The 14,204-nt window shown below is 51.8% G+C and overlaps 1 protein-coding gene across 5 annotated transcripts in view; it reads right to left on the bottom strand.

Annotated features, from left to right (window-relative positions):
• HIVEP3 (HIVEP zinc finger 3) overlaps positions 1-14,204 on the bottom strand; it is a 565,279-nt gene that overhangs the window by 34,833 nt on the left and 516,242 nt on the right. The gene's annotated exons all lie outside the window — the stretch shown is intronic.

The raw sequence follows: 14,204 nt of genomic DNA, 5'->3' as shown, positions 1-14,204 counted from the left end.
ACCCTGAGAGGTGCTTCCCACGTACCGCCCAGCCTCCTGGTCAACAGCTGCGTGTGCAAAGCCGGCCAGGAGGTGCCAGGAGCGGAGCTGTGGGACTCACCAAGCTGCCACGTTTATGCATTTGGTCCTCAGAACAGCCCTTGTTTGTGTCAGCAGAGCTCTTCCCACACGGCAGATGAGAAAGGGGGCACTGAGGGGCTGAGCCACTGTGCCAGGTCACACACCCAGCAGTGATGGAGAAGGACCCGGCCCCAGAGGTCACACTCCTGATCCCTCCCCGCCGCCACCATTCCTGCCTCTGTCCTGCCTGACCAGCGTCCTTCCAGGCGTGCCAGACTCCATCTCTAGACACACTGGTTCCATGCCGCTGGGGTGATGCGATCGAGGCTTTCTCATTTAAGCCTCACCTCAACCCCAGGAGGCCGCCCTATTCCAGTCACCCCCTAGAAAAGGAGCAGCTGCACAGGTGGGCTAACGGTTCGTCCCAGATCAGCCAGCTCACTGGGGTAGAGCCAGGGTGGCTCCTGGGTCTGTCAGGCCCAGTGATCTTCCTTGAGACCGTAGACAACAACCCAGACCAGCGTGCCCAGCCTAGCTCCCAATTATCCCCCTACCCGACCCACCCACCGGAAGTGATCTTCCCAGGAATTGCGTAAAGGCCTGCAGTGATGCTTCTCCGAGCCAGGTGCCTCAGGCCCTCCAGGTATCTGAGCTCAGAGACAGGCTTGCCTGAGCAGAAGCCCAAGGTTCCTGCCCCAAGGGCTCACAGTCACAAAATCACAGGTTTCACACGCTGGTTACGTCTTCCTAACACATATTAGCATAAAACATGACAAATGTAATAAGGAGCATTCGTGGGAGCCGCCTGAAATCACCCCGGTGGTTTGTATCACAGCCTGCAGGAGGTTCTCACCGGGTAGCGGCTATGCAGCAGGCCAAAGTGGGTGGGAGCCAAGGGCCCAAGAGTCCAGGGAGGGGACAAGACACATGAAGGATTCTTGGGAGGATGGAAGCAACCTTCCCAGCGTGGTGTGGGTGAAAGCACCCTGATTCCTCGAGAGGAAAGGGATGGCACCCAGGCCCACCCAGCAGGTGGGGTGTAGAGAGGGGTCCCTATGGTGCATGGCCAGGCCTGTGTGCACAGCCTGCTGGAACCCCAACCTCCTCCTTACTACTTCCTGCAGGAACCCAGTGCTTGACGCCATCCAGGAGTCTCATGGTTGTTCTAGGGAGACGGTCCAACACCTGAGGAGCCCAGCTGGCTGCTTTCAGTGTGTTGTCTGCGCTGGGATGGCCCTTCCTGGCACACCGGGCAGAGGAGACCCAAGGAAGAGGGTGAAGGGGTAGGATTCTTTGGTGAGGATTTGAGCAAGCATGATGGATGCCCTGTCCTGCCGGACCCCAGGTGAGGCCCCACTGCATTCACAATAGCCTCTCCCCTCAGGTAAGGGCTGGCTGACTAAAGGTACTCTGGCCCCTAGAAGGGGGAAGGGAAAGAGCCTGGACCAGCATGGGGATATCCGTGGGTCACTGCTGGGCCTTTTCCTGCAGCAACAAGACCTCACGGGCACCCTGCTGGAGTCCAGGTGAGGGACGGCCCAGCCTGTATGAATCCACAGCATGCTGGCTCCTTCAGCCTCAGCTGGAGCTCCTGGGTCACCGCTCAGCCTATGGCTGGATCCTCAGGGACACTCTGTTCCCCAGGTCCAGACCCATCCAACCACCACCTCCTCTCAGCCCCTCCCCTCCTCCTTCCCGACCCCTGACCACTGAGAGGAGGACATGCGTCTTCAGCTGCCCTCCTCACGGGAAGGGTTCACCACTCGTTGGTGAAATCAGAACCAACAGAGGGCAGACGCTGGGAGGTGACAAAGCTCAGAAAAATCGTGGTTTGTAGGGTCTGGGCCCAAGCTCCCGAGCTAAGCAGTCTCAAATGCTTCCGAGAGACAGCCCGACTGCTCCATCTGCTGATGTTTAGAAAGTTGATGGGAACTGGTTTCTTCCTCTCTGCTAGGGGTTGGCTCCTCTTCTTTCTGAATCAGCCTGGGCTCAACTGGACTGGGTGAACACACTGCCCTCCCAGGCCCCTAAAGGTCCTGCCTCCCAGCTGAACAGCACAGCCGGCGGACCAGCCTCTCCGCCCTCTGCCCTGCTGGCTGTCCCTACTCCTCGCAGCCTTCCCCGGGGAAGCGCCCTGTCTGCTCCTGGCTCCAGTTCCCAGAAGCCCGGCCTGGCCCCTGGCTGGCCGCCTCCTGGCCCCAGTCTGCCAGCTGCATTGCCAGTGGGGCATAAGGCCTCGCTCACAGCCTGGCTCCTCCCTGGCTGCCTTAGATTTGTTTTGCCTCCTGTGTCCGTCCTGTCTGCTGTCACCATGTTCCTGGGAACAGGCCTGCCCAGCACGCCCGCCGCCTGGTACCCAGGCTCCAGCCCAGGCTGCCTTCTCTGGCTGCTGTGCCCCGGGACCCAGCTCCCACCAGCTGGGCTGTCCTTCTTTGGCCTGCAAGCCACCTATGGTGACAGAGGACGCCCATCCACCACACAGATCCAACATTCTGCTTGGAGTTCAGGCCCGGCTCTTTGTCTGATCTGATGCCTTTAGCTCCCTTTCTTGGCCTTGGCTGATTCTGCTTGTTCGGAGCTCTGCCCGGCAGCCCCTGACAGCCTCTGCCCTTTTAAACTCTTTCCTCAATTCCTGGCTTCCCTGGTCTCCTTTCTTCTAAGCCAAACTAGTTCATTCTCTTTTTTAAGTTTTTATTTTTAAACAATCACAAACATGTTGAAAGTATAGTTCTAAAAAAATTCTTTTTTTCCGGAACTGTTTAAGTGCAAATTGCCAACACCATGAACCATCAGCCCTGAATTCTCCAGGGTATGCTCCTTCTATCCAAGGCCACGTCAGGCCTCTCTGTCTGGTCGGGCTCTAACTCTCCATGTAGGGTCCACCCCATGGCGGGGGGAGGCCCTCCTTAAACTGCTAGGGTGTGTCTCCCCAACCAGGCCACCCTGTTAGCTCTTGAACACAAGGGATCCTCTGGAGTCAAACGTCTCTTTTCATGGGAGCTGAAAGTGCGTCAGAATCCCAGCCTAATTCACCACAATGCCACCTCCCTACCATCAGCAAGGCCGCAGCGAGATGGCACAGATCCTGTGCCCTCATACACACTCAACCACACAGCCTTCCTCCCTTCTTCCTGTTGGCGTGTTCTGAGTGAAGGCCAAGAGGCTGGCTTCTATTATTGCTATGCTGTGTTAATGCCTCCCTGGGCTGTGGTTTCCTCATTGGCAAGGTGAGGAATTTGGATCAAATGATTTCTAGGGACCCTTTCAAAATAATGATAACAGTGGACTTTGATTAAGTACTTACTACACATCAAGCACTGCCAAGGCTTTACATGTGGCTTCTTAGTTAAGCCTCATATGGACTCTTTGAGACATAATTGCTATTATTGTCCTCATCCTGTAGATGAGGAAGCTGAGGCACAGAGCAATTACCTAACTCACTTATGATCAGCTGGTTGCCATGTTAGAGCCAGGGTTCCCACGCAGGTGGTCTGGCCTCAGCGCTCACTCTACCACAGAGTGCTTGCGGAAGAGAGAGACACCCGCTGACTCCTCAGTGGAAGAGGCTGTCATGTAAGTAAGTACCGATCATTCATGGCAGATTAAGAGGTCCAGCATATGCTGGGCACATGATATACAAACATCATTTCCTTCAATTCTCAGCTTTGCTCAACAGGTGCTATTATTATTCCCATTTTTCAGATGAGAAACCTGAGCCATAGAGATGTTATATGATTTTCTAATCAGTGGCAGAACCAGAATTTGAACCCAGGTCTGGCTGATGCCGAAGTTATGCTCTCGTCCCCATGTTCTGCTCAACTGAGATGCAGGGCTCTGCTCAGGGGGTGGGACTGCAAGGTGCCACTCATCCCCTCTGTCTGGCAGTGCAGTGGGAGGGGTTGGGCCAGACCCTGGACAGCTGACTCTATTTAATGGTCTGATTCTATTTAAGATTCACAGTGGCATGGAGAGGTATCTCCACTTCCAGGGAGGCACTGAAGAGCATGATTGAAGATACTCAGGTCGGTGGGCACAGGAGGCAGGATGTGGCCTCTGGAGGGTATCCCGAGGCTGGGCCTTCCCCACTGTGGGCAGCAAGGAGCAGCTGATGCTTGCGGGGGACAGACCACAGCAGGGACCCCTCCTCCAAGAGATTCTGGTCCAACTCTGTCTTAAATTTTCTAAGCTCCTCATTTTTCTGGCAAGTTCTAGAGATTTGATATGTCTATTGCCCCCCTCATCTCCTCACCTGTGTATGTCCAGGCAAAGCAGTACACAACACCCAACTCTGGGCTCTGAGAGGAAATTCTTCCCAACAGATATCTTATCTCAGGCTGGGGCACACTGCCAAAGTCTCCTGCTCAGGCAGGGGCACCCTGCAGATGAGCTCGGCTTAGATTTCCTGACCTTTAGAGAAGGCAGCTTCTCTGAGGGAGAGACAAGGACTTGCAGCAGCCTGCACAGGCCCTTCACTCAGACCCCTCTCTGTAAACTGTCTTCGAACAACATCTTCCTCAAGTACTGAGTGCAGAGCTGAAACAGCTCTGGAGCTCAAGAGCTGGAAAGACCCCGCACATCATGAGAGCCAGAGATGGTTCACCCAAGCCGCACAGTGACCATTCATGCTACAGATGAGAAAGCCAGGTTCACAAAGAGCAAAGGCCTACTCAAGGCCTCAGCACCAGTAAAGGCAGAGTCAGGATGCAGCTCCCAGTCCCGGACTCCAAGACCCAAGCCCTTTCCCACATCCTCCAATTACTGAGGGAGAGACTGCAGTCCAGAGAGAAAAGATGATTTGCCCAAAGTCTCCAGCTCTGGGACCCACCCCACTTACCTCCCTCCCTCCGACAAGGAGGCCTCATTTCAAACAACGCCCAAAGATGGAAAAGGCAAAATTTCCTATGATTTGCAGATAATGAAATTCAGGTGGACCCATGCTCAACCCCAGAGTCAAACTTTCCACCTGCCCAACCCAAGTGTCATTTCTCTTTTTTGATTTCATTTTCATTGTCCACAGATTAGTCTCCAACTCTCACCTTCTTGATATACTGTTCACATACAGCTGTTAGAGACAGAGCCTGGCTAACACCTTCAGCAGCTCTCTAGTGCCTGGGGAGAAAGGCCACTGGAGCCTGGGGAAGATCATGGTCATGCTGGAGAGGGAAGGAGGTGGGAGGAAAGGAAGATGGAAGGAAGGAAAGAACAGTGAAGGGGAAAGGAAGCAAGGAAGGCAGAGAACCCTTTGCTAAGCACTTCCTATATGCCACAGTAAAGAGCCCATAGAATCTTACCATTTAGTTCTCACTAAAGAACCTACTTTAGGGACTAGCCAGTAATTGCCAGAGGTGGGCCTAGAATCCCATTCTGTCTCAGGCCAATGCCCAAAGACTTCCCAGACTTTATGGAACACCAACACCTTCCCCTGTTCTCCTCTGAGCCCAGAAGTTCAAGGAAGTGCCACAGGGGCTCCAAGGACCTATAGGGAAGGCTGCAGGGTGACCTTCTCAGAAGAGCTATTTGGAAGAATGAGTTCTGTGCCTAAAACATTCTAAAAATCAACCCTACTAGTCGCCTGTTATTAAAGATGGTGGGGAAACAGTATTTATATTTCCTTTCCCCTTGCTTCTCTCTCTCGGCATAATAAACACACAAAGAAGGGAAGAGCAGGAGAGGGTACTGGCAATGCAGTTTTGGAAGCTGGAAAGAGACGGATGGCTGAACAAGACTTTGCAGACCCAACAGAATGGAATCTAAGTTGACAGCAGGTTATATGAGAATAAACTCCACTTATGCCACAGGGCCCCTCAAGGACTCTGGAGGTGCATACGGGGAGGACCAAGATAAGGACAACTAGTGGAAAGTCCTGTTAGAAGCAGTCAGACCTCACCTTCCTCAACTCCAGCAGCCAGATCACTCCTGAAAAAGCCTGGAGGTTTATTCTTTGCAAAGGGTGAGATGGAAGGCCTCTGAGGGGGTTCAGGCCAGGTGATGGCAGGATGGGGAATTGCAAACAAATGAAGGGATGGAGTGAACGCATCACTGGAGGCTGAGATCCCCCTTCGCTCTGCGTCCCACCTTTTTCCTTTCTGTGGCTCTCAGATTATGGGAAATGAACCCTGCCACCTTCAGGTGGGAGGCTGGAGTCTTCATCCAAGAAGAAAGACACAAGACTCTGCCACTGCAGCCTCCGCAGTAGAACAGCCTAGTCTCGGGGAAGCCTTGCTCTCACACTCAGGTGCCCAGGCATCTTTGAGCCTCCCGCTCTTAACATGCGAAGACACCAGAGGTTATCAGATACCTGAGAGAAGAGGCTAAACAAAGCCAAGGGTGAGGGGAACCTGAAGGAAACAGAAATCAAGGGGAAAAGTACACTAAAGACAAAACAACTGACATTAATAGCCTCCGAGAGGCCTGGAATCAGTCAAATAAGAATAGGATACTTGGTACAAATGAACTTATTTACACTACAGAAATAAGGCCACAGATGTAGAAAACAAACTTATTGCTACCAGGGTGGCAAAAGGGAGGAGGGATAAATTGGAATCTTGGGACTGACACATGCACACTACTATATATAAAATAGATGACTAGTAGGGACCTACTGTATAGCACAGGGAACTCTTCTCCATACTCTGTAAAGCCCTAGATGGGAAAAGACTCTAAAAAAGAGTGGATATATGTATACGCATAACTGATTCACTTTGCTGGACAGCAGAAACGAACACAACACTGTAAATCAATTATACTCCAATAAAAATTTAAAAAAATCATTCAACTTAAAAAATAGAGAATATTTTAACTAACAGAAGTACATAAATAAAGATATTCTCAATAAAAAAAGAATAGGATACTATTAATATAAGAGGGACATGCAAGGAAAATTAAAAATGTGATAGCAGAAATGGAAAACATGAATGGTTGGAAGATAAAGTAGAGGTCCCCAGAAAGGAGAGCAAAAATACGAAGAGATGGGGATTCTGGCAGAGAGGCATAGAAATTAGAGGAACGAGCCAGGACTTACTCAACGCATGAATAACAGGAGTACCACAGAGAGGAGAGAGAAAACCAGAGGAGAGAAAATCCTCAAGGAAACCATTCAGGAAAGTTTCCTAAAGCAGAAGTCCCTGACTTGCCAGATTGAAAGCATCAGCGAGTGATGAAAACTACTCCACACCGAGACCCATGCTTGAGAAGTCGCCACTCTAAGCAGGAAGAGAAGACCCTCAGACAGTCACAGAGGATAGAACATGAATCAGGATGGATCTGGAATTCTTGAGAACAACCCAGAAGCTTGAGGAGGAGGAAGCAACACTTTCAAAACTCTAAAGGAAAATGACTTCCAACACAGAATTAGACACTTGAGTCGACTGAGGAACATAATAAAAACACTTCAGTCCATTCACTCATGCAAAGCATCGAAAAAGCTCACCTCTCACAGGCCCTTTCTCAAGAAGACCATGCTGAAGGATGGTCTCTGTGAAAATGAGGAAGTAAACCAGGAAAAGGGAAGATGTACGGCTATGAGGCAATCAAGCATAGGAGGCAAGAGAATCTCTAGGGTGAGAGTGAGGGAGCCCTGGGGTAGCAGCTGTGTTCCAGGCTGAGGGAGCAGCCCGTGTGGCTTGGAGTCCACAGGATCCCTCAGGGAGGGACTGTGTCTGCAAGATGATTTACAGAGGACCCGATGCATCTGAACGTCTTCAGGGGAGAGTTGTGAAGTGAGAATCTGGGGGTTGAATTAACAATAAATATATAGACAACTGGGGCTCCCCTGGTAGCTCAGCTGGTGAAGAATCTGCCTGCAATGCAGGAGACCTGGGTTTGATCCCCAGGTTGGGAAGATCCCCTGGAGAAAGGCATGGCAACCCACTCCTGGAGAAAGGCATGGCAACCCACTCCAGTATTCTTGCCTGGAGAATGAACAGAGGAGCCTGGCAGGCTACAGCCCATGGGATTTGCAAAAAGTTGGACATGACTGAGCGACTAAGCACAACACAGCATATAGAAAACTGATGAAGTTAACACACATACAACTTTTATTCCTAGAGAAAATAAAAGTTGTATAGGAAAGCAAAAGTATCATATAAGATAGCTGTGAAGCATAAATGGTACGACTCTGATGAGAGGATGGGGGATGAGGGGTCACGTGTGGACTGGGGAAAGGCTCGTGAGTCACTAGCTAGCACCTAAAGCTGAAAAGCCCAAGAGTAGCAACCCAGGCACATTATTCACAGATACGAAGGTCAACCAAGATAATCAGCTAGAAGAGATGAAAGTTATTGCTTCTGGGGTGGGGGTGGGGCAGGGCAGAAAATGTAGGGGAAAGAAGGGTACTATCGTCTTCCATAACAAAATTTATAGAGATGTTTGGCTTTTTCAACTCTGTGCATGTAAAATTTAGATAAAATAAACACAGTGGCTAAGACTCAGCCCTCCCAGTGCAGGGGGTCTGGGTTTGATCCCTGGTCACGGAACGAGATCCCACATACCGCAACTAAGAGTTCATATGCCACGACGGAAGCTCTCGCATGCCACAACTAAGACCTGGCACAGGCAAATAAATACACGAATAAAAATACATTTTAAAAAATAAATAAAAAAATAAAAACTGAAAGAAAGAGGGAGAGTGTGTGCCACTGTTTGCTAAGAGGCCGCTTCCCCTACAGGAGAGAAGGGGATCCCCCAGGACAGGGAGGAGGCAGGTGGAGACTCAGGCAGATGCAGTCCAGGCCCAGGGGATGCCCAGTGCTCATTGCAGCTGCCGGCGGCCATTGCACACTGGGGTGGGGACTCCACTTCCCACCCCCACCCCCTCAGCTGAGCCTCTTGCTGCCTTTGACCCCATAGCAACCAGAGGCCAAATCCGCTTGAGAAATGGATTCTCCTTTAAATTTTAATAGGATGCATTTAGGTCTTCCCTGACCATCCTCAAGACCCTGGGGACTCCGGCCCCAGCAGACTCAGACACTCAGTCTGCCCCTTGATCAATATGTCTTTTCTTTTCTTTCTTTCTTTTTTTTTTTTTTACTGTCGTTTCACAGTGTTTACTGGGTTTCACAGTGACATAATCAGTTTTGTCTAATGCCTGGAGTGAGTGTTCCCTGTGAAGTCCTCTGAGTGTTCAGTAGAATGATGCTAGGCCAGCATGGAGAGTCGACCTAACTAGATGGCTTTACCTCTGAGATATCTATTTGGAGGATAATCTTTACAAAGGAATAACTTTCCCAAGAATCTAAGTGGTTTCCTAGAAACAGAACAGCCATTCACAGATCTGTTGTTGAGAATGTAGGTATCTAGGAACGGCAAGAAGAGGTCTGGATGGGGGCTGAGAGAACCCTCCCCGCTTCCCCCATCCAAACCATCAGTTCTGCCTGCAGTGCGTCAGCATCTGTCTCCCCTCACCCCGCACCATTACTCTAGGAGAAGCACCCCCTTCTCATCAGTGCTTGGCCCCACACCTTGCACCTCCTCTAGGACTCTGCCTGCACTCAGCCCCTTCTCTCCCAGCATCATCATCTGCCAAGCCCTCCCCCACCCACCCCTACTGTCAATCATTCCTAGCAGCACAAGCCTAGGGAGGATCTCTCCATGTAAATATCGCCTGCTCAGCCTCACACACATATGTCCGGGTCCTGCTCCTCACTTCCTTGTGATTCCCTCCTTCCCTCCATAACCAGACTCTTGGGACAGGTTTACATGCGCCACCTTTAGAACTCCATCTCCCCAAAGAGCTCCCATCAAGGTCACCAGTGACCCCCATGTGGCCATATCCCACGGACACTTGCCTGGCCTCCCTGTCCTTGGCCTTTAAATGGCCCTCAGCACAGCTGACCTTGAACTCCCTCTGCCCTTGTCTTCCAGGATTTCTCATTCTGCCAGGTCTCTTCTATTCTTTTGGCTTTTCCTTCTCAGACTCTTGCAGCTTCATCTCTACCTCTCCTCTGGCATATCCCGGCCCCATCCTGGATGCCCTATTCTTTTCTTTCCATTTCCCCAAGTGATCCACCATCCAGTTGCATCCTCCTAAATAGCATCTATGCACTGAAAAATGTGAATATCTACACATATCTCAAATGTACCTTTCCTGTCCTCTGAAGGCCAGGCTCAGATATCCAATTGCCACACGCCTTCCTGAACACTTGGATGTCTGACTGGCATCTCAAACTGAACACTGTCCACCGAGCTTTGACCCCTCCTTCCCCAAACCTCTTTCTCACTCTCCTTCCCATCCCTGCCCATCTCCGTAAATGGCAGCTTCATATACCCTTGAGCCAGAAACGTGGCAGTCATTCTCCACTCCAAGCTTCTCATCCCTACCCTTTGCATTCGATTCACCAGATGTCCTCTAGCTCCACCCCCATCTCCACTGCCATCTCCCTGGTCTGGGCCATTGAATATCGCACCTGTGCTTTGCAATATCCCACCCTCCTCTGTGTCCACAAAAGCCCAGGTCTTCCCTAGGAGAGATGGAACAACAGGGTTTGGGAGAAATAGAAAGAGAACTAAAGCCAGTGTGGGAACATGTGACAGAAGCTGGACCTCTCGCTCCTGGCCCAAGGGGCCACACTCAAAGCTGCACATCTATACTCCAGGGAGAAGCCTGAGCATTCAAGAGGGATCAAGGCACTGAGTCAGAAAGAAGACACGGCCCTGATAGCCTGGACTCACCCAGGAAGGACAGCGGCCTGTCTCCAGAGTTGGGTGCCCAGGACCACTCCTCTCTGGCCCCCAGGACAGAAAGGACCTATTCAGAGCAGGCACTGGCCAGGAAGCTGGTAACCCATGAGCCAGCCCTTTTTGGAATCATGTTTCGTTTTTTACCTGTAACACTTGCAGGGCAGGTCAGCAAGCAAACAACCTTGGCTCCCAGCCCCAGGGTGCTTGCCCCATAGCCGAAGCCACCCAACTTCACCTTCCCAGGCCAAGTCTGACGTCAGGTTGGTGGGTTGGCCCTGACTCTCTGTCCTTCCTCCTTCCTGAGACCCAGAGTCTCCACTGCTCATGGATTCTAAGGGCTGCTGAGTTCAGGGAGGTAAAGGGAGATTCCTTCAGTTAATAAACATTCACCAGCGCTGCCTACATGCCAGTCACCATTTTCAGCACTGGGGATATGACAATGAATAAAGCACAATTCCTGACCTCTCACAGGGTGTATGTTCTGGAGGGGGAAACAGAAGTAAACTAGTGACTGGGGAAAAATAAAGCAGGGAAGGGAAGCTGGATAAGAAATGCTGGAGGAGGATACAGAGAGGAGGGTGATCTGGTAAGGCTTCTCTGAAGGTGACTGAAGGAAGTGAGGGACCTGTGGGACTCTGAAAAAAGTGTTCAAGGCAGAGCGTGCAGCAAGTGCACAGGCCCTAAGGTAGCAACATGTCAGACAAAGAGATCCTTGGCTGGAGCACAGGAAGCAAGGGGTAGGAACCTGCCAATGCAGGGGACACAGGTTCAGTCCCTGGTCTGGGAAGACTCCACGTGCTGTGAGGCAACTAAGCCTATGCACCACAACTACTGAACCTGCACTCTCGAGCCCGTGAGCCGTAACAGGAGAGGCTGCCACAGGGAGAAGCCTACGTACTGCAACTAGAGCGTGGCCCCTGCTTGCTGTAACCAGCGAAAGCTCATGTGACGACCAAGCTCAGTCAATAAATACATAAATAAAAATTTTTAAAAGACCTATTTAAAAGAAAAAGGAGAAGCAAAGGGTAGAGGGGCAGGCAGAGGTCAGGGAGGATCTGGGGCTAGAACACGCAGGCTACTGGAGGTCTGTGAAGGGTGCAGAGTGGGAGTGACAGGGTCTGCTGATGTTAAACGGGATTGCTCCGGCTGCTGGGTTAAGAGTACATGATAGTGGGTAAAATGGAAGCAGGAGATTCTAGCAGGAGACTGTGACGATCCAGATGAAACTCAGCAGTGGTTTGAGCTGGGACGTGGGAGAAATGGGCAGCTTCTGGATGTGGTTTCACAGGGTGAGTTGACAGGATTTGTTAATGGAGATGAGACAGAGCTGTTTTGAGCCTAAGGATCTGGTTCCCAAGATGGAAGGAGATGCTGTTGGTGGTACCTGTAGAGCCTGGTCAGCACATACTAAGTTTGAGGTGCCCTAGTCTTCCAGGCAGAGGTGCCCATGAGGCATCAGAAGCAATGGTCTACAGTTCAGGAGTAAGGTCCTAGCTGGAGATTCAGATTTCATGTCCTTGGTGCAGGGATGAAGTTTAGCCAAGGAAGCGGACAACACTGACTAGGGAGACCGTTCAAGGCCACAGGAAACGAGTCCGACTGACCAGGTGCATGAGTCACCAGGACACCCAGACTGCCGTCTGACTCACCTTTCCTCTCTGCCTGTCCGGGTCTCATATACCCTCCAGGCCCAGCCCACCTCCTCCAGGAAGCCCTCTCTGGCTACTCTGGGCCCAGGGGTCCCCACATTTCAGCTCCAGGCCTTCTGCTACCCCTGAGCCAGCCTCCATGAGAGCAGGATCACAGTTGACCCTCCTGGCTCTGGCTATCTTCTGGTACAGAGCACTTGGAAGTTCTGTGACAACCCTAAACTTTCAAGTCCACATTTGCAAACTCTCCTGGAGGGTGACACCAGCCCCCAAAGAACCATAAATACTGAGGGGTCACCAGAAGCGAAGGTGGGAGGTACAGTAGGTACAGTAGGGGCCCAGATGGGACAGCGGGACTGTGGGAGAAGATGACCTGACTGGTGGCATTACCGTTCCCCCTACCAAAGTGCTGAAATTAAATGTGACAAGTGGAGAGAGTGAGGGTGATGTTCCTCACAGTCGACAGAGTGAGATTATCCTGGAGGGGATCAAAACAATGGACACAAAAATGAAAAAAGTACTCCAATACCCATTTGTTAGCACCATGAACTGAGCTGGTCTTTACATAGGGCAGCACAAGATCCCCCAACAACCCACCAAGTATGTAATTACCCCTTTTACCGATGGGAGGCAGAGCTGGAGAGGTGAGGAGACTGTCCCAGTGGAACAGGTTAGTGGGAGAGCCACTCTGGGGCAGGGATGCTGGACCTGGCAAGACAGGGAGATTCTGAACAGAGTGGGTGGGACTAAGTGATGACCTGGATGGAATGGTGGGGGTGGGTTAGAGTGGGGACCCCTGGCCAGACTGCAGAAAGAGGAGAAGAGGACCCAGACGTGGCCTTCACCTCTCACTCTAGGAGGGGCTGGAGCTGTTAACTAACTGGGCTGGGGAAAGGCTCCTTCCAGCTGCCCTTTCGGGGCTCAGAACAAGGGAACTGCCTCAGGGAACCAGATCTCCAGTCTGGGGACTGTTGCCTCTCAAGGCAGAGGCAGACCCCTTTGTTCACACCAGCTGACATTCAGCCACCCCTGGGACCCCACAGATGGTCCTTGAAGCTGCGGGGAGAAGGCTGTGCCTGATCCACCAATCCTGGGGTGAAATGTTACATGGCCTTTGGAGGATCCGATGATGTGCGAACACAGAGACACACGGGGGCGCTCTAACCAAGTAGCAGAAGAGGAAACCCGCCAGTCCCCAGGTGGAAAGACAGTGTTTCGAAAACCCGCTGGTCTAGTGTTTCTCAATGGAGAAGTTACGGGAACTCTGGGCAAGATATTTCTCCCCTTTGGGGACGTGTCCTTGCCACTGAAGGATGCTTGCCATCCCTGACTCCCCTCCCTATTGCTGTGACAACACAAGTCCCCAAGTTCAGTTTTCAAACACCCCTTCTCCTGGGAGACCCTGTTGGTCAGTGCCGAAGGATGCCCACCAGTGGCCTCGGGAGCTGGGCACTGTCTCCTCTCCCAGTGCTCCAGAGGAACCTGGCACCTCCCACTTTGATCTTGTGAGCTGGGCACTTGCAAGTGCTGGAGGATTGTAGGCTCCAGTGACATTCCATGTTCCTGGGAACATGGGTTTCTAGGGACCCTCCTCCCTGGGAGGCAGGTTTTCCTCCATGCCATTATCCCTCAGGACTGGGTAGGAAGAGGGCTGCATTGATTACACTGGGGACACAGACACAGGACCCTGAGACAGACACCACGGGACCTGCGTACAGACACCCACATCCCAGGGAGCACGCACGTGGTCACACAGAACACAGCTCGCATGACACTTCCACAGAGCAGGCCTGGAAGCAGGCAGCATTCTGGGAGCCC

This window comes from Bos indicus, chromosome 3 (assembly GCF_029378745.1).
Source record: "Bos indicus isolate NIAB-ARS_2022 breed Sahiwal x Tharparkar chromosome 3, NIAB-ARS_B.indTharparkar_mat_pri_1.0, whole genome shotgun sequence".
In the NCBI taxonomy this organism is placed as follows: Eukaryota; Metazoa; Chordata; class Mammalia; order Artiodactyla; family Bovidae; genus Bos; species Bos indicus.
This window is presented reverse-complemented; position numbering and strand designations above follow the sequence as displayed.